Source organism: Opisthocomus hoazin, chromosome 1 (genome assembly GCF_030867145.1).
Source record: "Opisthocomus hoazin isolate bOpiHoa1 chromosome 1, bOpiHoa1.hap1, whole genome shotgun sequence".
In the NCBI taxonomy this organism is placed as follows: domain Eukaryota; kingdom Metazoa; phylum Chordata; class Aves; order Opisthocomiformes; family Opisthocomidae; genus Opisthocomus; species Opisthocomus hoazin.
In genome coordinates, this window is record NC_134414.1 from 121,338,928 (window position 1) to 121,363,380 (window position 24,453).

At 38.1% G+C, this 24,453-nt stretch overlaps 1 protein-coding gene and 1 long non-coding RNA gene across 5 annotated transcripts in view; both read left to right on the plus strand.

Moving 5' to 3' along the window:
- The window catches only part of LOC142362923 (uncharacterized), a 344,173-nt gene extending 336,614 nt beyond the window's left edge, over positions 1 to 7,559 (plus strand). Inside the window, exon 3 of the long non-coding RNA XR_012765384.1 lies at positions 7,501 to 7,559. This is a non-coding gene — a long non-coding RNA (uncharacterized LOC142362923). The remainder of the gene's footprint in view (positions 1 to 7,500) is intronic.
- CADM2 (cell adhesion molecule 2) overlaps positions 1 to 24,453 on the plus strand; it is a 756,516-nt gene that overhangs the window by 338,122 nt on the left and 393,941 nt on the right. The window lies entirely within an intron of this gene.

The window sequence follows — 24,453 nt, forward strand, 5'->3', positions numbered from 1 at the left end:
AGAAGAATTGTCAGCATCCTGTGAGTCTCATATGCTGTATTGGGTTTGGGTGGCAGGATTTCGGTAGCTGGGTGGCTACAGTAGTGTCTTGCGTGAGAAGCTGCTAGAAGCTTCCCCCACCTCCAACAGAGCCAATGCCAGCTGACTCCAAGACGGACCTGCTGCTGGCCAAGGCTGAGCTTATTGATGGTGGTAGCGCCTCTGTGATAACATATTTAAGAAGGGGAAAAAAAATATTCAAGAGGAGAGAGGAGTGAGAATATGTGAGAAACAACTCTGCAGGCACCAAAGTCAGTGAATAAGGAGGGGGAGGAGATGCTTCAGCTGCTGGAGCAGAGATTCCCCTGCAGCCCATGGAGAAGACCATGGTGAGGCAGGCTGTCCACCTGCAGCCCATGGAGGTCCACGGTGGAGCAGAGATCCACTTGCAGCCTGTGGAGGACCCCACGCCGGAGCAGAGGGATGCACCTGAGGAAGACTGTGACCCTGTGTAAAGCTTGCACTAGAGCAGGCTCCTGGCAGGACCTGTGGAGAGAAGAGCCCACACTGGAGCAGTTCGTGAAGAGCTGCAGCCCATGGGAAGGACTTACGTTGGAGAAGTTTGTGGAGAACTGTCTCCTGTGGGAGGAACTCCACGCTGGAGCAGGGTAAGAGCGTGAGGAGTCCTCCCCATAAGGAGGAAGGAGCAGCAGAGACAATGTGTGACCGCAACCCCTGTTCCCCGTCCCTCTGTGTCGCTGAAGAGAAGGAGGTAGAGAATTTGGAAGTGAAGTCAAGCCCGAGAAGAAGGGAGGGGTGGGGGAAAGGTGCGTTAAGATTTAGGGGTTTTTTTCATTGCCAATCAAAGCAGAGTAGAGTAATAAATTAACTTCCCCGGGTCGAGTCTGTTTGGCCCATGATGGTAACCAGTGAGTGATCTCTCCCTGTCCTTTCACTGTTTTCTCACCCCTGTCCAGGCCAGGAGGGGGAGTGAGAGCAGCTTTGGTGGGCACCTGGCATCCAGCCAGGGTCAATCTACCACATATGCCTTTTTCCTTGAAAGCTTTTCTAATTTATATATTTGCTCCTTATTTCAGTTCTAGAATATTTTACTGCCTCTTTGAGTCTTAATTGCATTTCTTTCTTTATAAAATAACAAAATTTTAAATTGCTGGTAAAGAGAAAATGCATACATTGAAAAGAAAACTAAAATGGTGAGAGTTTGAGTGGGATTTTGTTTTGTACTGTGTCTTGTTGTGCTGAATTATCTATTTTTTTCTTCAGATATTTAGTTTATTATTGTGCATAGCATCTATTCAGTCATATGGTACTTCTGCTGAAAATTTGACAAAGCAGTTAAACAGAAGAGTGGGTAAAACTGCAAATTATTTGAATGGATAGACTTGGGTCTAATGCTTCTTTAGCTGTCATCTGCTTGTTTTGTTCTGCTTAATTTAGCTGCTTTTCAGCTCATAAACTTCAATGTCAACCCAAAGTCGAGCTCAAGGAGGATTCACATAATACAAGCAGGCCTGATTAGCCCGAGAACTGTGAGCAAATCTGGTATCCATGCAGTCTGCACAACTGTGGTGAAGATGTACATATTTATTTTTTGTTTTCTGCATTTGAGCTCAAAGTCCTAATCTATAGCAAGAAATTAAGAAGGAGGTTGCTGACATTCAATTTTAAGATCTTAAATAAGGCGTCTGTCTGAAAGGCAGGTAGTGTAGAGTAGCTTGCGGTTTATAGTAGTTTGACTCATCAGTAGTGATCACAACTAAAAAAGATGTTTTGTTTCATTATTGTGGAGTATTTTATAATGGATTTACCCAACAGGGTTTTAAGAAAAATGTATCTGTTCATTCAAGACTACTCCTGTTCATTGCTAACTGGTGGGATATTTATTGAACTCGGCTTATTCCTGGAAGATAGATCATAAAACCTTTAACTTTGAATTTACATCTCAGTTGTTGAGTTCTGATCTCTCTATATCATATGGAAATGAACTCTAAACCCTAGTAGAAATCTGCAGTGATGCTCTTTCCTCATGCTGTTTTCTGTTTCTTCAGTCTGCGTTACACAGAATTCTTCCTCAATCTATTTTTCTTTCCTCCCTTTGACTGTGTCACATCAAAGCATGTCAGTGCCATCTTGCTATCCCCCACTAAAGCACTTTCGTTACTAATTATTGTGTCTAAATTGCTTGTTGCTCACCAACATCTGGTGCTCAATTTCTCACCGTATTATACAGTGTAGAATACTCTATCCTATGCTTGATTTTTTTTTTTCTTTCTATAAAATGTGTACTGGCTACTAAAAACTGCAGGTGTTTTGATATTTCAGATACAAGCAACATATCTCCATAAACACTCTTAGAATCTGTTTCACTTTTGCAAACACCATTTTAAAATTTCTCTCACGCAAGGTGAAAGAGACAGTGCTGATGGCTGCAGTTGTGATAGTCATTAATATAACCAGAATAATACACATAAATTCTAAGACAAACATATTTTTTATTTTGTAGTTTGATAGGAAGCGTGGAAAGGGAAGGGTAGAAGGGATGCAAGAAAAGGGTATTTCTCTGGAATTCCTGTATCTTATGTCTTGGATGAATGGTATAACCACAGTTTGAATAGGGAAGATGTGTAGAACTGTGATGACACTTGTAGTAGCAGGACTTTTAGGTGACAAAGTCTTCCTTTCTCAGAACCTGCTCTGCTGACCCTGATGGGAATTGAGCATGGAGTTTCCCTTGCATGTTCCCTGTAAGGAGGGGTCACTGACAGCAGCGTCCAGAGACTCACCAGCACGGGCAGCTGTGGCTCAGAGAGACACTAGTCTAGTGTTAACACGCCACTTGTAGGGCTATTTCCATGGAGGTTTTGATGCTGTTGGAAGGGTGCTGGTGTGCTGAAAAGCTTGGCTGAGTATTGCTGTTTCTGGTAATTGCTCTAGAAGGATTGTATAGAATAGGAATAGCATTTTTCTTTGTATCTTGTAGTTTAACCAATAGTAACGTCAAGCGGTTTGAAAAAAATCTACAATGCCAGGATTTTTACAAATTTGGGAGAGTTTGTTTGGAAAGGACAGAGAAACCCTTGCTTCTTGATCATTAAGAGCATTAGTGGATTTGATATAATTTAAAGTTTGTAGTAGTGCAGGTTGGCCAAGTATGATGACAGAAGATTACATCTCTATGTTCCAGCAATGACTGTTCTGCACAGTTAATTCAATCATGAAAGAAAAAGAAATATTTTAGATTTTTTTATCTTGAAATATTTTCAGATTATAGCACTCTTTCATCCCTCTTCAAAGAATTTAGCAACCTCTAAATAAAACACATTGACATTTTAAAGTCTAAATACTTTGTTGCTTAAAACAACCTAGTAGTTTATACTCTTGCCAGAATATTCTATAACTCTTCCAGTGCAATAAACCCCTTATTGGAAGTTATGTAGGTGAAGCCAGACTGTTTCCTCTAGAATGAAATCACAGAAGCAAACACTAGGAAGCATTTACAATTGGTAAACCTTTTCCACCACCTCCCCAAGACCATCACTCATCCCCGACCTCTTAGTCACAATTATCAAGGAAAATCTATTAAAAAGCTTTAGAAATGTTCCTAGGCTAGCTTCTACATATCCTGGGAGCTAATACTTAGTCCTTTAGTAGTTACTAAAGAATCGTGAACTCCACAGAAGGAGCAGAAAGGAAGTGATTTTAAATAAAGCTCTGTTCCATGGGTTTCAATAACAGGAGAAAGGAAAAGTTAGCTTTGCTGTTGCCTGTCCTATAGCCATTCACTGAGAAAATCCGTTAGATCACCTAATGGATAAGCAGAATTAGGTTAAAGGAAAGGTTGGGTTCCTCTGCCAGCGAAGCTAGTTTCCTTTCCCCGCTGAGAGTTCTCACACTCTCTGTTGTGCCGTTTCAAGCATTGCTATTACCAGAAACTAACCCAGATTTGTCTAAACGATCCAGTTTAAAAAGAAAGCACAAAATGGTTTTTAAGTGATTGACGTTTAGAGTGTAGAATGTCACCAAGCAGTTTTGGGCCGGTGCGTGGCCGCATAAACAGACTGTGAAGGAACTGCAGCATTTGTGGGGAGAAAGAAATGAGCAGATGCACAGTGGCTGGTGCTAAACTGTCAGCAGCCTGTGCTTGCTGGGCACGTTGGTGACGCTGGGCTGGGACCACAGAAGTGCACGGGTGGCTGACGGCCTGGGTGCCCTCGCCCAGACTCCCTGCTGATCTGAAACCAGCATTACTGCCTAACTGCATTCTTTGTTTTGAAATCCAGTGGCACTGTTCAGGACCAACGATGAGAACAACAGTGGACCCTTTTTTTGTTGGAGTGGTGGTTTTCAAAATTGAGTCTCTAATAGCTTCGAATCAACTTGCAGTAATGGCTTTTTGATATAGGAGCCCCTTCCCAGCCCAGGGTGGGTGGCAGCCATTGCCCCAGGCCTTGGTGGCTTGCAGGGTCAGTGACACTAGGGCCTGCATCACCCCAAAGCCCGAATGGTGACTGTGTGCACAAGACTTAGGAAAATATTTGGATGCAGAAATAAAGGGGATGAGAAAGAAAAACCCCCGGATGGGAGGTCTGAATGTGAGGTTGTGCCCTTGTACCCCAGGATGTGGTGGAAAAAGTGCAGAAACTGGAGTAAGAGAAAGACTACCTGGGAAATGACGAAATTGCTCTCAGCTGGGTGTCAAGGCTCTGGTGACCTCTGCTTTTCCTCCTCAAGATGGTGGGGACTTGTTCCCTCTGTGGGGACGAGGAACCCCCAGACAGTTACTAAAGCAGAACAGGAGGAGGAGGGCAGATGGATCCCCCCCAAGGGCTATGGACAGGGTGATAAGGCCTTCTGAGGCATCTTCCCCACACACACCTACCCACCACATTGGAAGGATGTGGTCTGAGAAGGGTACGCAAATGGCGAACAGGTTGATGTGACGTAGGGGCTGGCAGAGTCAGAGGGGTGGTGCTGGATGTGCTCCAGCTGCAGTGCAAACTGGAAATAAAATGGCACTGGATTGTGGATCATGATGTGTGGAGAAAGATAAGATGATGTAGAGCGACACAAGTGGAAATGGGGTAAACCCATCTGGACAGCTCACCCAATGCAGCAAAAACCTATGTTAGTTTGTCAGGTGAGTGAATTGCCAACATGTGCCAATCATGTCAGTAATGATACCTAATCTGGTCCGCAGGTTCATGGGATAGAGTTTGTGGTAGCTAGAAGTTCAGACTGTCATGATGTTAACTCCTGTAATCTGAGCATCTATACACGTAAATTGTTAATTGCTGTTATCTGGCTCCGGGAAACAGGGCAGAGTTTAATAAATGTATCTTAAGATTGTGATGATGTCAAAAGTAGAGTTTATAAAGGATATATGTTCAATGTATTGGGTGTAAATGACAAGAGTAAGTGGCAAGGCACTTGCACTGGTGACCCATGCAGGAGGAGGCAGTGCACTGACCTGTACCAGTCCCAGCTGTCTCTGAAGCTGTCGTAAATACCCCATCACCTACCAAAACTTTTTCCAGTCAGGGAGTCTGCAGTGCACCTGCTCAGACATGCTGAAGATGACACGGCAGCTATTAGTGGCAGGGGGCATGTGGTGAGACTCCTAGTGAGACATGCTGAGTAGACTCCCTGGAAGATGCTCTTGGAGACACGTAAGGGAGAGATTTCGGGCTTATATGGGAGGCTCCTGGGGTACACAAGGGAGAACCCAAAAGTTTCAAGAACAGAGAAACTGAAGGAGGTATTCAGGGGACCCAGCAGTCCTACCCTGGTCTGCACAATGCAAGCATAGCCAGGCCCTCTATGCTGACCCACTTGCCTTTCCTCCCAGACTGTGCTCTCTCTCCTGTGGAATAGAGAGGTCATGTAATTTATAAAACATCATGTATATCTGTGATTAGAGTGTTGTTTTTTGTTGGTTTTTTTTGTTGGACTCTATTTAGTCTCCACACTGTCAGTGTGGTCTTAAACAATGACAGTGCATGTTTGAATAAGAGATAGTAATAATTTCTCAGCGTAGTTTAGGACACTTCTGTCATAAGCTGTTTGACAAGAAAGTATTGAAAGCCTTCAGACTAAGCAGTTGGTCAACATTAGACACCTCCTGTGATAAATGGTAGCTTGTTAAACTGTTCTGGATACCTTTATGCAGACAGAGACGCTGCATAATGGAGAGGGACAGAGATGAGCAGAACTGAACATTGCCAGCAGCAGGGCAGTCATAGGTGGACAGGATTTCATAGCATCAATGGAGTTAGTTTAAATGGAGGGGTAACGACAATGTGAATAAGAAGAAAAATGTTGAAGTAGCTTTCCTAACAGACCTCAATGGACCTGAAGGAAGACAGATTGCAGTGGTGGATTTCAAATTATCTGTAAGCATTTGTGTCTTGAAGACATACTCAGCTGGCTGTTTATATATTAATTTTTGCTGTGTTGCTCATGAGAAACTAAATTCAAAGTTTTAGTAGGATTTCAAGCAAGTTGTTGCAAAATCATAAATATGTTAGCACTTAATAATTTGTTGATTTTTTTTTTCCAGTCCCACTCACCCTAAAATGTAGATTCAAGCACAGTGAGCCCCGATGGTTTATGTCTGCAGCTCTAAATTAATGGGTACTTTGTTTTATTTTTTTCATGAGACGAACTCTGGTAAAAAGTGAAAAATTTTGTAGTCTTGGTTGAGGTCCCAGTAATCCACACAAGTGTTGAAAAGCTTATGGGAACAAAGTTTCAGTTGTCCCAGGAATCCATATATTACATAGTGCAAGCAGCTGAGAAAACTTGTGGTTGTTCTGTTGCTGTCATCATTACAGTTACTTTGCTTAAAATAATGTATGTTATTTAAAGGACAGATTGTTTGCAAATTTTCAGATTTCCTAGTTTTTATACATTCTATAAACAGAAGGAGCCACTACTTCTTCAGATGTTCTTTGAGCTTCAAGACACTTTATACTGCTGACAAACTCATGGTACATTGGTCATTGTTGGCTGGCTATTGAAAAAGGAAGTGGAAGACAAAATGATAACAAACCATTTGTGTAGTATCATTAGACAAAAAAATCAGTGTAGACTGAGGAGCATAAAAATTACTTTTGAGTTTATACTTTGAAAAACATTGTATATGCATGCCCATTTGTACAAGTGGTGTTACATGCGCACTGGACAAAGCTTGAAAGATAAGAACTTGAATCATACGAAGATGTATATAAACATGGACTTTGGATTTTTTTTTGTTGCAAGATTTGGCTTTTGACTTTACTTGACTAAAAAGATTCAGTTTATAGTAATCCAAGAAGAGGAAATGACAAGGCTGTGGTAGAAGATGCTGTCAAATCTCTTGGATCGTATTAATACTAAGGACCATTTTATAACCAAATAGTCAACTTGTTGGTTGTATGTAGTTCTTTCGTCTGTAAATTGCAAAATGTATTATTTGAATAATGCCATGAATTCATCTAAAACAATTTCTTTTTTGTGTTCTAGGTAAGAGAATATGAGGTTTCTGACTATAATCAGACTACATCAAGGTAACATATTTCAGGTATCTGAAGCCAATGGTGGGGCTATGATTGTGTGTATGTGGGCAGCAGATTGTCTTGCAGATGAAAAATGTATGAATCAGAAATAGATTGGATTTCCAAAGGAAAGGTAAGCATATTGAGCAAATCTTTAGCAAACCTTGGAAATCTAATAGAATGAATGAAGTCCTGTGCTACAGTCTCATTATGTTTGTTCTGCTTTTCTTCTGTGAAAACTATTTAATTCATATTGTTACCGTACTTGGATGTATTTTGTATGTCTGCATGTTTGCAAAGACTAAAACAACGATATAGTCACTTTGTTAAGCACCCAGTCAACCCCATACTTTTTTACTATTTGCAAAATATTTTATTTCTCTTTTTTTTACTTTATTTCTTAAGTCACTTCACAATGTTAAAGGTTAAAGTAGAAATATTCTAAAATACCAGTTTGACAGAAGGATACATCATACTCTCTTCTGCTTGTAGATAGTATTGGTAGGCCAACTTATTGCTAATAATTGAGACTGGCACAGCTTGCAATGCTGTGTAGGCTAATGTGCTCAAACATACAAAATACTTGTATCCTAACAGCCTTGGTGTGAGTCAAGATTTATGGATATGACTGCTGTAAGGGTCTTGTATTTTGAATAGACAATTGAACCTCATTTAGCAAACTGGTTATTGAAGCAAAATATGATGGATTCCTTGTGGTTAAGCAGTCAGCAGTATTTTCAGCCAAGACTCAGTACCAGAATGTCTGTCACCTACAGCTTTCTATGATTTTACTGAAAAAATTAACTAATATTTACATCTGTTTTTCCACTCACAAATAATCTGCAGTTTTGTAGTGCTTGATATGGCAGTTTTCCAGCAGGAGTAGTGTACAGCTTCTTGAAAAAAATGGAACATTTATAGAAGTCTTTCTTGCATTGATTGCATCCTATCTTTAGAATACAACTTTAAAAAGAATGGTAGTGCTGGTGTATCATTGATAAAGTTGTATTCACCTTTCAGCAACTGAGATTTCCTTTTTGTTACCAGTATCTGGACTGTTGGATACTGGGATACATAAAATCCTACAGCTACACAAAGGCAAATAAACAGTATAAATCCTTTACTGCTAGACAGAATGCTGTGATGAATCTAAATGCCTTTCTAAAGGTAGAGTTTGGTGAGATGTCCACAGAATTCAAGATTATTTCGCTAACGTAAAAATCACCCAGAGTTCTTTCATGTGTAGGATTGAGGTGAGTGTCTTTCCTTGTCCAGCTGCTTCTTGAATGCCTTGTCACTGCCATTAGATCAACATAAGATTGATAGTCATTTGATACAGCAACATCTGTTGTTCTGTGATGTACTTCCAGCAGATGCTCTTACTTTAAATGTATTATGCTATTTGTTTTAATCTTGGAGAATGTTACCTGTAGCAGATGAATGGTAGCAAAGTTGCAGTGCAGGTTTTGAAACCGTGAATTGTGTATCTCTGGTCAAATTGATATCTGCAAATTGTGCAGAACATCATTAAGTTTAACAAGGATGGCAGTTGGAACACTTTCTGATTGATTCCACAAATTGGCGTACAGGATTCTTCTGACTGTAAGGCAATTTGTGCTTTTTCTTATTTTCTTTTTTTTTCCATTCTCTCCCTTCCATCTTTCTCTGCCCCCAGTAGTCATCGTTTTTGATTCCTGGTGAATTAATAAAACTGCATGGACAAGTATCTTGTCAGAACTAGAAGACTGTTCCTAAAGTTTGTCGCTGTGTTTTTTGCCTATCACACCATATGAAAACTTGTAATGAAAAAAATTTTCAGCAGTGAAATCCGTAACTTAATTGTCTTTGCATGTATAGCATGCTGGCAAATGTCCCATACAAAGATAATTTTAAGACAATCAGTGTTTCCTGCTTCATATAAGTGCATGATAGTATTTAAGATAAATGAAAAGGCGATATCATCAATTATAACTGTAGTCAAAGGAAAGTTGTCATGGTAAAAAAAAAAGAAAAAATGCTCATTTTCTACTAGGAATATTAAAATGAGAATATCATACAATGCAATGCTCTTAAATACATTTTCACAGCAGGCATTCCGTATTTCTTGGTATTAAGGAGTCCCCTTGTAAGTACCGTTTCCTTCTTTGGAGGAGTGTCATGCTATTACTTAACTTGTATGCAAATCCAAATTTCTGTTACAAAGCTACAGCAATCAAGAGAATCTCGTATAATGACATCTGCTGAATGCTGTTAAAATTCTTCATATAAACAGAAAAAAAATGTGGGTATCTGTAGATGTTTACTTACATATTTCTGGCTATTTAACCAGTGTTCAATCTGAAGTTACTTTTCTCTGTAAAATTTTGAATAACTGATATGACTCTTAGCATTAATAACTCTGCACATTTATGTTGTACCCAAAGCAAGCACAGGAAGTTATATAAGGCAATGTAGCAGTTCCTTCTCCTGCCTCTATCTTCACCCTGAAATCTCAAGTCAGTATGTTTGCAATACCTATTTTGAGACTTTGAACTTTCTTCTTGGTCTGTGGAGAAGCAGAAAATTCAAGAATTTCTTTGACTGTGGGAGAGCTCAGTCCAGGCTTCATGTGGGTATTTCTGTGCCACACATCAACTTTGTTTCTCTGTCAAGTACCTATGCAATTTAAGTAATAAGGTCTAGCTTTTTGGGCTAAATAGTGGTCTACCATGCCTATAGTGAAAGAGACATTATCAGAGTTCTTAAGAGACAGGTTTCTTTGGGTCTTTTAGGATTAATAGAGGTTTCTGAGCATTTTGAAATAGCTAATCGTAAATATATTAATGCAGAATAGCATTATATAAATTTACAGAATGCTTAACCAGAACTACTCTGCATAATTTCCGACAAAGGCTATTATAATCCATTAGCCATTATTTCCAAGGCAATTTTCAGTCAGTTTTAAGTTGTGACAACAGTGTATGCTGTAAATTATTATATAAATTGTAGAGTTTTTTGGTGTTTCATATCATTTTCACATACAACTACAACATTATAAGCAGCCTTTTTATACATGAGGTTACATTAGGGCAAATTGAATTTTTGTCTCTTTACCTAATGTGAGTGGCGGTATGGTCTCTTTGTGATAAAAATGGGTAGGAATAAAGGATAATCCTTCTTTTTACCTCAGCATCCCTCGTCTGGGAAAAGGTAATTGAACAGCAGACTTGACTTTACCAGTAAAATAAAATGCCTTTTGTCCCTGAGCTTTCTTGCCAGTGCAGGATTAAATTAAATTTGGGACTATAAGTAGATTTATCAGGTTAAAAGCATACTGACTTTTTCTCCCCTGTAAAATGTCTAATTCCGTGAATGCAGGGGGAGTTGTGCAGAAACACTAATAGAAAATAAAGTTGTTAAAGCATGCATTTGTATTAAATATGCATGTGGAATCAAATCAGATTATGTAGAAAAAAATGTATATGTTGAAACCTGTGCTGTATTTTTCAAAATTTAACATTCTTGTGTAATAGTTTGCATGCATGTTTCTTAAATTGATCTCTAAATTCAAGACTTTCCTACAATAGATGAACAATTAAAAAGGGAGTAACAAAGTCTCAAATTGCCTATGATATCATGTACAATGAAAAAAAATAATTATATCCTTCAAAAGTATATTTAATATTTATTATGTGGCTTTAATAAGTAATTACTCCTTCACCTGTTTATTATATGATCTTCTGCAGTTCTTAAGTAAATAATATTATTAGGATATGAAAGTGAAAATGTATTTTTCACAGAATTTTTATGTTGTACAGTTACTTATACTGTGGCTTTATATGCTGTGACGGGCAGCAATCTGAAGTGATTTGCCTGCTCCTTAGGTTGCTGGCAAACTCAACACCTTTCTTCAGAAGTCCTCCAAAAGCAATGTCACTTTGCATTGTCCTTGACACAAGACACATTACGATCTCATATTTTAGTTTATGACAAATCATAAAATCTTAATGCATGTACACATAAATCAATAGCAAGCTGAAGCAAAGTTTGTTTCTATAGTAATCGAATTATCCAGTAGAAAAGATAACCAAATTACTATTGTGATAATAATTCAAAAGTATATTATTTTGCAAATCATACAATTTTAGTAGAAATAAAGCTAGAAAGCTAAAGCAAAACTGTTTTCATATTAATCAAACTCCAATTATTTTTTAACTAGATTATTTAACAAGAAACCTTCAAAATTAAGCTGTTATCAACGCATTAAAAAGTAAATGCAGATATGTTGCTTTCCAGGTCATAGGATTTCAAATCAAAAAGCAAGTTCTGGTGGAACACTGTCAACTAACTTTTCCTCATCTGAGTCATTCAACTTTTCATCAGTGCTCTTTTTGTTCCCCTTGATTTCACTATTCAAAAAATCCATTGCTGTCACCCAGTCATAAAAGATACAATTTTTTTTTCTATTTATTTTTTTTTACATACTTCATTTGACATAGTTGAATGTAAAAAGAACAGCACTATAGTGTGTTCTAGTGCTCTTGCTATGTTGAACAGCAAGTCATTAATATGGTCCAGCATAGGTGACACTGTTAATGAAGACTCCAATCTCAGATGAAGCTTTCTACCTAAACACGTAATGTGGGTACACGTGAGGTGGTTGCTAGCCCATGTTAAAGTCTGTGCCTGCACATGTTGCTGTAGGTTAAAGATCATTTGAGAAGGCATAATCCCATTAACACCACAGGTTCATTTCCCTTAAAGTCAGCTGTGTTGACTCCCTCCATGTAAGTCAATAATAGAACTTACTTAGTCCCATGGGTATTTGTTCCATTCTAAAAATCATGATACCCAAGTTCCCTTATGCTAGTAATGAGAAATTATTTCTGTAGGATGCTTTATATTACTCTATAAAAGTGCATTTGAAGTAGTGGAAGAAAAAGTCTAGATATGTTTTGTCCACTTATAAATTTATTAAAAACCAAAACGTCTTGTGTGGGCACTGACATTTATTGTCTCCTTCTGACCTATCACTAAGTCATCACCAGATGCCTAACACTGAATAGAAGTACAGATGTCAGAACTTCTGTAGGAACCCAGAAATAAATATTTCCTATGTGTCTGTAGGTTGAAAAAAGACTCTTTGGTTAAACTAATATTTTGTTATTTTCTTTTTTGTACTTATTTAAAAGTAAGGGTAAGTCTCTGTAAGATGAGGCAGTCTGGCATAGAGCTGCCACATTTTAAGTTAAATATTCAATAATTTAAGTTTACATTTTTACAGTAGACTTCTTGAATCACTAAAAACAATGAGTTAGAGTTCTTAGAGAGGCCGTACATTCTGTTCCAGGTTTGTCCACATTTAGTTTTTATAGCCATGTAGTAAAACCTCACGAATAGTCATTGGCTAATCGTCTGTACACAAGTTATCTATATTTTATCTTTTGATGTAACTCTACAACCTTAATGTGTATCTCCTGTTCTAGAGACAGCTCATAAAATTTTCTTTCTTCCTTTTTACTTCTGTGGCCTTTGCTGTTCTTGCACGAGTCCAGCAGATGTTTGCCCATTGCACTCTTAAATCTGTCTTCTTCTGTCATTTTAATTTTGTTCATATTCAATTTAGTAATAACAGGTAGAAGCAAACTGTCAGAGGCTGAAAGCTGTTCAGAGTAAATACAATTGCATATTCTGTGATATTCAGAAAGAGTTGGAAGAGGGTTAATATATAACCCTGTAAGCCGAGGTGCTTCTCTCTATTATTACCTTGCCTTATCTGGATATTTAGTTATTTTTAACACTATTTTTGCAAATTGGCTTTATGGATGAATAAAAAAGCCTGTGCCAGAAACAAAATGATTTGTTACCTCCTGAGTGAAATATTAGATCCACATTTGTCCCCAAGTGTAAAGTCTCTGTTTTGCCCCACATCTTTTCATTCTCTTACTTTTAAGCATGTTTGCACAGGCACATACGAAATCCAAATAGCAATAATCTGAGTAAAGAAAGTATACCAAAATACCACAGGTGCTCTATTTAGATAGAATATGCATCTAAATGCATTTAGATGTAATATACACTTTGGCAATGTGCCATGACTTTCAGACTTAACTATAGGAAGAATCAGCAATGAAAAATAACCAAAGTTGGAGAATGCAAAGAAATACATATTGTCTTTTTGGGCATGATGAATTTGGAAGGGCATTTCAGTATAAAATGAAATTTTATTTGAAATGCAGAATGCTGCAAAACAGCATGTTCTTTTAACCGTTAATGTTACTAATACAGGCTCTTTGTGGTATCTTCTCTCCTCTGTACTTGATTCAATGGTGATCAGTTTATACACATAGATACAGGGTGATCTACTTGGGAATCTCCTACCCAACCTACTGGTCACCTATCACACCTTACCTTGCACTTCCATTCTCAACAATCACATAATTTCTCGTTAGAAGCTAAGGGTGATGCCAGATCCACAAACACATTAGGAGAGTAGCTCTGCAGCCACACTTGCCCCTGTGCCAAACTGATTTGTAAACTAGTGACTCTGAGACCCCAATCTCCCAAGAGTGTTCAACTCCCCATGGCATAGACTACTCACTGCTTTTCCTCAAAGACTGTTTTGTATCTTTTTTTTTTCCTCCTTGGCTTCCTAGGTGTAGAAAATGAACCTCTGCTAAAGCCTGGGAGGATTTGCTAAATCTGCAGCTGTCTTAAAAGAGGGAGTAAGCCTTTGGGAACAGTAGGAGGCCTGACTATTCGAAAGAATGATACATGACAGTATGATAATTTGCTCTGTCGTACACACTTACACTAATGTATGTAAGTATCATGTGTTACACACTCTTAATTGCACAATGAGCTGCTGTCTCAGGGTGCTGTTTAAGGTGTTAATAATCCTTTTCGTTTAAAAGCTTTGGAGAGGAAAAAAAATCATAGTTTAAGTAGTACATTTAATTAAATGACAATTTTTTTACCTTTGCAGGGCCTCTTAATTTAATATAAAAAAAAGTGCGTATCATAAACATTGCAGAAGGCCAAAATCCTGTTTAGTGTTAGTTGGCACAGCTTAAGTGAAGCTAGAGAATGAGTGGCAGCACCAAGTATGGCCAAACCATTCTAACGGAGTAAGTTGGTTTCAAGTGATCTGCATAAAGAATGAATACATTGCTTGTCTTAGGATACACTCAGCATTGCTGATGTTTTAAACTTTTCATTTAAAATTAAGTTGGGTATTATGAACTTCAGGTCACTGATCAGTAGACAAGAATACAGGTCCCTAATTCATTGCCCTGAAAATGAAATATACACAGGAATCTTCTGATATTCCTTTATTGTATTTTATTCAATAAACAGTGAGAGAGATGGTTACATGCTGTGAATCTATAAAGCTGCAGTGTTCACTGAGAAGCTATCTGCATCTTGTAGTGTTTCTCAGTTGAGATTATTGCCTATAATTTGTGATTTATTAATATAGTGGATAACTACAAGATAAACATATATTAAGATGAAAACTGGGCTATAATTTCTGAAGAAATTGTAAAGGATGTAGATCGTTCTTTTTTGCAGGTATGCAGTTCTGAAGAAATGGACTCAGAGATCCTAACATACTGGGACTTGCCACTGAGTACCTGGTGGCTAAGTGCCTGTGATCAATCGTCTTACACTTGTAGCAACAAGCTTTGATTCAATCAGAGGTTTCACTGGAGTAATTTTTTCATTATTCAATTTAGTGAAGACTTGAAGAGTTGGCTGGTAATATGGGTGTTCTAGTAAATACCTTTGGCTTTAACAGAGGTCAACTGTCTTGTCATTCTGGTTTCCTCGCTTGTTTGTTGCTGATACTTTGCACCTGTGACCTAAGGAACACTTTTCCATTTCTGGAAATACTGAAGAAATAATTACTCTTACACAGAGCATTTATTGCATTGCACGTCCTGGCTTTGGCAGTAGAACTTCTGTGGTTTACAAAGAAAAGTTTTATACTTTGCTCCTTTTACTGCCGGTTTCTTTCTTTGGTTACAAAGTGTGCATGTGCAGAAGTGCACAGACATTTGCTCATCTGTGGTTTTTTGGTCAGACTCTCTCTGCTCCTGTGACAAATACTGACCTAAACCTGAAGAAGTGGCATTCTACAAGAAGCTGGATACTCTGTTGTGCGCTGAGGTGTGTCTGTAAATCCAACTGCTCTTTTTTTTTAGAAAACTGAATACTTTGGGGTTTTTTACAACATTCAGCTCATCCATCAAGTAATTCATTTCTGTGTTAAGGCTGGCACCAGGTGTTAATGATAAAAGGAAACTGAAAGTGGGAATCAAAGAAACATAGGTGCATGTAGCTTAAGCAGCAACTTTGTTCTCTGGAAAAATGATGCGACTTTGTAACAGCAGATTTAGCATGTCTGTTCAGTAAAACAAAGTGACTCCTGTAGTGAAAAGTCCTCTAATGGGAATGAATGTTGTTTGTTCCTGAGTGCTCTTTGTTTTTCATTGCCACTCTAAATTACTTATTGAAGTATCCAGAATAGGTGGTACTTATGAGCACCCTCTGTGTGCATGTCTGTTACTGTGGTGAAGGAGGGGAAGAAGGAAACATGAGCTTGCTTCATAAAGATGTTTACTTCATTTTCTCAGTGAGGTTTTTCTGCTGAAGAAAGTGTTGGTGGGTGAGCTGTTCAGACGTTGACAGGTTATATATCCCCTCAGCTCCCATTTAATTAATGGAAAAGAACTCTTAACATTTTGGTTTGTGAATCTTCACAAGAAGAGGCGACAGAAGCTGAGCCTATTATCCACCTTATCCTGTCTGTAATGTTTTATCTCGTCTGCCTATCAAGTGCAGATTCAGTGCCTCATCATTCCCCTTGCTGCAGGCTACTGACCCGCAGGGTCTGCTTCAGTCCGGATATAGGTCAATCAGTCATGGGATGGATTGCTGACTACACTGCAGGAGGTTAAAATGTTTCCCAGGGTTCATGGGTAGGATGAGAGAAAGGAGACAAGGGAAGTCTAAGGTAACATATACATTAGTGCAGAATTTCACTCAAAGGAATATTTTAATTTAAATACCTCTATTAAGAGTTTAATAGAGTTGTAGCTTCTATCCCTGCTGTGCTGACATGTAACTATTTGTCTCCTGCTGTCATTACTGTTTACACTCACTTCTTTCCACCAAATGTCTTTTTCGTTAGGATTAATAGAGATACACTTGAGTTGCTGCATATCTCTTGTAGGAATTAAAATCATAATAGGAAATATTTTTTGCTTGCAGAAGCAAGTGTGTGGAATAGTGATGCTTAAAAATGAAAGAGAAATTTGAAGCCTTCAAGCACAACTCTGAGAGCAAGCAGTAAGTAAAATAGTGAGTACTCGCAGGAGCAGGATGGAGGTACTAAAGACACAGGCAAAAAATAAGCATTCCTCATACCTCCTTGAAGATACAGCCAGTCATTCCTCACTGAAAAGAAACCTGAATTGAAATTGAGCTTCACTGTAGAAGAGAGAACTGAAGTAATAGGCACTGCAGAAAATGCAGCTTGGAGGCAATAGTGAGATTGTATGAAAATGTAGAGTGAGGTGTTGACAAAATGCATATAAATTCTACAAAAAGAAGTAGCAAAGACCTAGTAAGGAAGCCTGGCAAAGTGTCACAAAAGCACTTTCAATATTGCTGTAAGGAGGTTAAAAGAATTCTTCAAATTAACATTTTGCAATAGGTTCATGCTTTCTCAAGACTAAATCTAAGATTCCTATCATATTCAAAAAAGAGTTTTTCCTGTACTCCTTGTGAATAGCAATGGGGAAGGAGAGCAGAATAAACCTCCCATCATCCAGGAAGAAGCAGTTAACGACCTGCTATGCCACCTGGATGCTGACAAGTCTGTGGGGCCAGATGGGATTCACCTAAGAGAGCTAAGGGAACTGGCAGAGCAGCTGGCCAAGACACTCTCCATCATCTATCAGCAGTCCTGGCTAACAGGGGAGGTCCCAGGTGACTGGAGGATAGCCAGTGTAACACCCATCTACAAGAAGGGCTGGAAGAAGGATCCTGGGAACTACAGGCCTGTCAGCCTGACCTCGGTGCCAGACAAGATTATGGAGCATTTCAAGCTGGGTGCACCCACCGGGCATGTGAAGGGCAACCAGGGCATCAGGCCCATCCAGCATGGGTTCATGAAAGGCAGGTCCTGCCTGACCAAACTGATCTCCTTCTGTGACTAGGTGACCCATGTAGTGGATGAGGGAAAGGCTGTGGATGTTGTCTACCTGGACTTTAGTAAGGCCTTTCACACCATTCCCCAGAGCATCCTGCAGGAGAAACTAGCTGCCCATGGTTTGGAATGGATGTACTCTCTGCTGGATAAAGAGCTGGCTGGTCTTTTCTCCCAGGTAACTAGTGATAGGACAAGAGGAAATGGCCTCAGTAAGTTGTGTCAGGGGAGGTTTAGACTAGACATTAGGAAAAAATTCTTTACTAAAGAGTGTTCAGGAATTGGAATATGCTGCCCAGGGAGGCGGTTGAGTCACCACCCCTGGAGGTGTTCAAAGAACGTGTAGATGTGACTCTTTGGGATATGATTTAGTAGACATGGTGGTGTTGGGTGGATGGTTGGACTTGATGATCTTGGAGGTCTTCTCCAACCTATGATTCTATATTTCTATCCTTAGCTTCACCTCCAAGCAGAAACTGTCTGTAAGACACCAGGTATTAACTGGTAGTCTGGCTCAAATGGATAAGCAAATTCCTCAATGCTACTACACTCCGTTACTATTTTCAAAATTTATTTTAATGGTTTAATAATCTCACACATATGTGTGCATACATACCTTTATGCTTGTGCATACACCCACAAAGTATACTTAAAAAGCAGTTCTGTCTGGGAGAATGATTTTGGTCCCAATTCTGTAACCATTCTTGAAAGAGGATCCGTTACTCTTTGCACTAACTGTTGGATTAAGAAACAAGCCTGGAATTCAACTTCAAGTGCCTTTTCTGGTGTATATAGCCAAATTCTGAACAATCATGAAAGAACGGCAGGCTGGCATGGGGGATTTGGAGTCCTTTGCCCCTGCACTGGCCTACACGTCTATGTAGTGCTGCAGTATGATCAGGTAGGTTCTAGAACAGAGTAAGGGGTCACTCGATGTTTTCCAGTCCTCTGCCTTGTTTGACACAGGATGTCAAATACATATCCTTAAGGAAGAGGTATTCATGCTGTACATTTAGCGAGTCTTCATACTACGAAACCAATGATGTCCCTGGCATACTGAGAAATGGGAGATACAGGCTGAAGTCCTCTTCTGCCACCAGGAGGGAGGTGAGGGTTGCTCCTTTATTAAGCAGAGAATTAGTGGGGCAAAAATGTTATATAGACTCAGGTCTTACTTTTAAGCAGCCTGTTAGCATAGTGTCTGTGTGCATGCACAAAGAGTGGTGCATGAAGTTGCTACCAGAGGAAGTGAAGAAAATAAGGGGTTTTTTCCAGATCTGTAAGTCGTGTTGAAAGTCCTGGTTTCCCGCAGCTAGCCTGCAGCTGTAGACACAGCCTACTACTCCTCTGCCTAAAGCTTCCCTTATTTATTTGTATACCTTTCTATAGTATGATAGCTCTTTACTCAACTTTTCTTTTTCTTTCTGAGGATAGAATCTTGACTTCTTGCAATTTATGCACCTACGTGAACTAAAATACAGATAATTCTTTACAAAGCCAGACCTGTGCAGTTTAGACTACAGCTCAGCTCCAGCTGGCTAAAATTGCTGTATTTATGCAAATTCATACAGTATGTTAGAGTTCCTATTTTCCAGCTTTATGTTCTATCTTTAAGTTCTAGCACTCTTCAATTCATGAATAAGACTGTCCTTTCTTTTGTAGACAGGAGCACAGTTAGAAATTACAGTAGATGAATCCTGTTACACTGCAAATCAATTGTAGGAAAATAGATTTTCAGTTATTGATGAACCAAATTAGCTTATTTTCTTTCACTGTATTGTTGCATACAGTGGCAACTTTGTTAAATAGGCATTAGCCTGTAGCCTTGAAACTCCTACTGTTTCATTTGTAAGTGCTACATTCCTGTGATATTTTTCAGTGCAGCCTAGGCAGTGTTTTATTCTTTATTCTTGTCAGTCCTGGTAGATCCCTTACTTTGCTGTCTCTTTCTTTTGTATGTGGAGCTCCGTGTCATGGTTGCCTTACATATCAGTACAGCTGTAGTTCTGCAAAGAGGCCAAGGGTTAAGATCCAGTCCCCCCTGCCAGGTTTTCATTGATCTCCATGGCATTCCATGTGTGAATAAGTATCTGCCTAGCTCCTTTTACAGAATGAGACCTGGAGCTTACCCTTGGAATATAATTTGGGCATCGTAAGTGAATTTCCCCCTTCTAGAAGGATAGATCAGAGATTGCCTTTGCAGCTGATATATAAGTAGCTCTGGAGGTCCTCTGCCGAACGTTGCACTGTGGTACCTTACATGCTGTGATCCATAGAGGAGGTAAGCTTTATCACTTCCTGAATGCAAACTGCTGTATAAATTGGCCAGGCTTTCAGGGTTTTAAAAGCTGTCTCTGTGGTGGGTGTATGTAAATATAGACATGTATGTTATTAAATGTAAGAAATGCACTTCATGATGTCCTCTGTCATTTGGAGTTCATTTTGTATTTACAGACTCTTGCGTTTTACATGCAAATGACTCATTATACTTCAGAAAAGGAATATATTAATTTGATTAATTTCATACCTTATTGAAATCTTATGAAATGTCACCTGCCATTCAATCTACACACCAGTTGTAACAAAACAACAAACATTATAAAGAGGTGAAGCATTAAATTTCTCCTAATCATAAGGCAGATATGACAGGTCTCAGTTTATGCACACAGACAGTGCTGAGTGTACTGAAAATACAGAGATATTTTTTTCTCGCTTCACAAAACTCATTAGAATAAAACCTTTTGTTTTAAATGTGTGGCTGAAAATGTTTACTCAAGTGTCACGGAGAACAAATGCAGAATTCTATCAGTCTTCTGGTAAGACTGTGAACTAGGTTAGAGTTTTTTATAGGTAGAAGCAAAATATAAATGAAGTGCAAAATATCTTGAAAGCTTGGAATTTTTTTTGTTTTCGTGGGTTTTTTTTTGTTTTTTAAGGATATCCTTTGCTTTGGGCTTTTAGAAATTTTGTTTTTGAAGCCTGATGTCTATTGAGAAGAAATAAATTCCTTCATGCCTTCATTACATAAAAAAGTAAAGTATTTTATCCTCATGTGTTTGCTGGGGCTTCCAGTGGGTAGCGTGTCAGTTCCGTTACTATAAGAAGGCTTCTCCCACCTGTCATGAGCCATCCCTCATGCTCTGCTGTAGAAAGTCTGTTTGAAACCTGTTGAATTTTGCTTCTTTGAAGTGAAAGAAGGGTATTTTCAAGTGTTAGTCCAGTATTTAGGGCTTAAAGATCGAGTCTAAGTTTACCATACTCATTTGAGACTGGGTAGATAATCTATTCTATGCCAAAGCTTTACTTACTGTGACATAGATTATTACAGCCTTCCTAGGAATTTTGTGAAACACATTTTTTTTAATATTTTAAATCAAGTTTGCTTTCTTCTAATGTGATTGATTTACAATTCTAGTATAATAATATTATTGTAATTGGTTCTTTACTCCATTGGAGGCTTGCAAATAAATTTCTCAAGGTGTTAGGCCTCAGTACTATATCTTGCTGAAGACATTTGTGTATCCAAATGTTTACTGAGAGTAGAACAATATAAAGTAGTGCATGTGAAGCTTAAATGTGTATATAGATTTCTGATCACACATAAAACATAGGTGCTGACTGAATTTTGAGAAAGTGATTCTAGCTTTGTGAATGCTTTGTGCATTATTTTTTTCTGGAACAATTTACTTATATCACAGAAAATATGGCACAGGTTGAAATGACCTTGAATAGAAAAAATATAGTATTTTCTTAGTTAAATAAGCATTTGAAAAAACATATTTCAAAAAATATTCCATATGAGAGTAATGTCTACATAGATTAATAGTTTTATTATTAAAGGCTTTGGAGTATATTATATCATTTAATTGATGTTTATAAATAGCCTCCTTCCCTGTGGTTATGAAATATAACATTTACAAAACTTCTTCTTTGATGGAATTTACATATGGCACATCATGATGATTAAAAGCCAGCCGTCTTTTCACAGCATGGCTAGAAATGGGATTTGATTTATCTTCGTTGCTTGCCTACCACTTGCTGTGATTGTACTTTTGAAATTTTAATATTCTCATTTCTTGAAAGGAGCTTGTTATGTAAAGTATTATGTAAATATCTTTTATGCTTCATTTTTGGCTTTCTATGTAAAAAATAGTAATTTTAATGTGATGAGCAAATAAAGCGAGAAGGTGGGAATGAAAAATCTTCTTAGCCAAACAGATTTTTGTCAAAATAAGCAGATTTCTACTTCAAAATCTGAAAGACTTTAAGTGTAGTGTGAACAGTGTGTATTGAGTCCCTTTCATATGAACTGTTTAAGAATCGATGAATGAATGGCTGGAAATGTGTCATTTCTAGATTTCCCTTCCTAACCTTTTATAGATTAGTGCAAGCACAGTATCTTTTCTAAGACAAAGAACCGAGCACAATCCTGTTGCATGTGGGCAGACAGGTCTCTTCTGCCCTCCTTCCTAACGCTCCCCTCTTGCAGCTGCCTCCCCAATAGCAAATACAATGCAAGGTCTGGACCTTAGGCTAGTCAGTCTGTGACATGATAATCTTTATAGGCTGGAGATGCAGCAGCATGTGTCGGCTACAACAAACTACCTTCTGAAAGAGTAGGGATTTTGTATTCCTGTTGTGTCTGCCTAGGTTTTAACACTCTTCCTTTTAATGCTGGCCTTCCCGACACAAGAGATTTGATCAAGGTGTTCTTCAAAATTCTGTGTTATGCTGGGAAAGTCTAGTATAAACCTGTTGTCTGTCACATTCTAATTCTTTTTAAGCAATTAAGCACCTGCTAATTTACTGAGGTTACATTAGGATTTTTACTTTGATTTTTCTCCATATTTTAGCTTAGTCCTTTTTTTACATGGTTTGGTTCAACAAGGGAGCTAAAACTAATTCGACTGTCCTCCTTTCCCCTCTTTGTGAGACAGCCTGTGCCTACTAAACACCTGTTTCTTAGTAGAATGAAAAGAAAGACAAATTAAATGTACTCAGTGCTATGGTTTAGAAAACAGAATACAAAGCTAAATACCAATTTCAAATGGAATATTGTCTAAAACTACACACAACAGAGAGAATTAACTAATGCCTCTACCGATGGTTTGAAACAGGAGGTGCACAGTAGGTGGTTCATATTAAATATAGCGAACCCACAGACTGGGATTTTTTTCGTGAAGTAGTGTGGGTTTTTTTGTTTTGCTTGTCTTTTTTTAAAAAGAACCATTTCACTTGGCAATGTTTCTACCTCCTAAAAGACTTGCAAGGCATTTAATGTGCAGAGAAAGAAGGAATAAGTATACCAAGGCCAAATAAGATGTATATAGCTCTGACAGTTTGAACTAGTGAATGGGAAGAAACTGTCATCTGCACAAACCAATCCTACTTTGTTACACTATTAGAAAATATGAAGAAGCAATCATATCCCTCTCCTAATTTGTAACAGAATATTTAATACACTTGTCAGTTTTATTTGCCAGTTTTTAGAAGTGAGTATGTAAAAATGAGTAATTATCAGTTCTAAAAATAACAGATAAAATCATTCCAGAAGTGGAGCCCTGCTGGGGCTGTAAAGCTGTTTAAGATAGGGTTTTTCTTGGAATGCTTTCAGGTCCTGCCCCATGAGATGATGTACATCCTTAAATACCATTGGATCCGAAAGGTAAAAAGGATTAAATGTTCTGCAAGGCAGAGTAAATGGCTTCTTCTCTTAGCAAGAATAAACACATAAAACTAGTGCAAAATGTATTTTTCTTGCTTTGTGCATTGTTATAAATGCTATTTGTTGTGATAGACAATATATACAAACAGATTGTAGCCACATTACCACAACTGAAACTTGGTTTGCTAGCTATAGGAGAAGAAAAATGAGGATTAGGTAGGACTTCTTGGGATTTAGTTTATGAACTGTAAACTGTGGCAAATCTCCGTTTAAATAATTCTGCAAGGAAGTATAGCACTCCTGAGTTCAAATTCAGAAGCTTCTCATTTGCTAGCAGGGCCTGCAATAGTGAACTTGTGCTGTTTCTAAACAACTATTAAGCAACAGGCTGCTTTATCTTGAGTATAAAAGTCTTTCGATTTCTAACATGGCGATTTCAGACACTCTGGATTTTTTTTGTTTAATGTTTCAATTGCACAGCAGTATAGAAGTCAGTAATTAACCAAGAAAATATGAGGTGAACTCTTCAAATAATTAAGCTAGTAAATAGATTGCAATTATTTGTCTTTAACACACACTTTCAAATCCAAGTGAAGACTTCATCAAACTATTGTTCGTGTAATGGTAAATTATCACACAGGTGTCACTTAACTAACTTTCTATATCCAAATGATACTCTCTAAGGAAAACAAAACATTGTAAATGATTAAAGGCTGATTTTTTATAGCCCTGAAAGAGTATTGTAATAGAGGAAAAAGTATTTTTTTGTTTTCACTGTAGTTTTATATGATGATTGTTACAATGTTGAGCTGAAGAACATTCAATTTATGTGCAGGTGCTGTAAAAGATGTTATATAATCCTGATATTTAAGTTGGGATAAATATCTTTTTATTCCAATCAGACATTCATTTTTGTTGAAATATAAAAATCAGTTTATCTTTGTCTTGCGGAACAGAGTATAATTTGTATTTAATATTACTGAGGTATGTTGTAATTCTAATGATGAAGACAGTGATGAAAAATGAGGGGCCTTTTTGTTGCACATTCCAGGTAGGGCATAGACTAC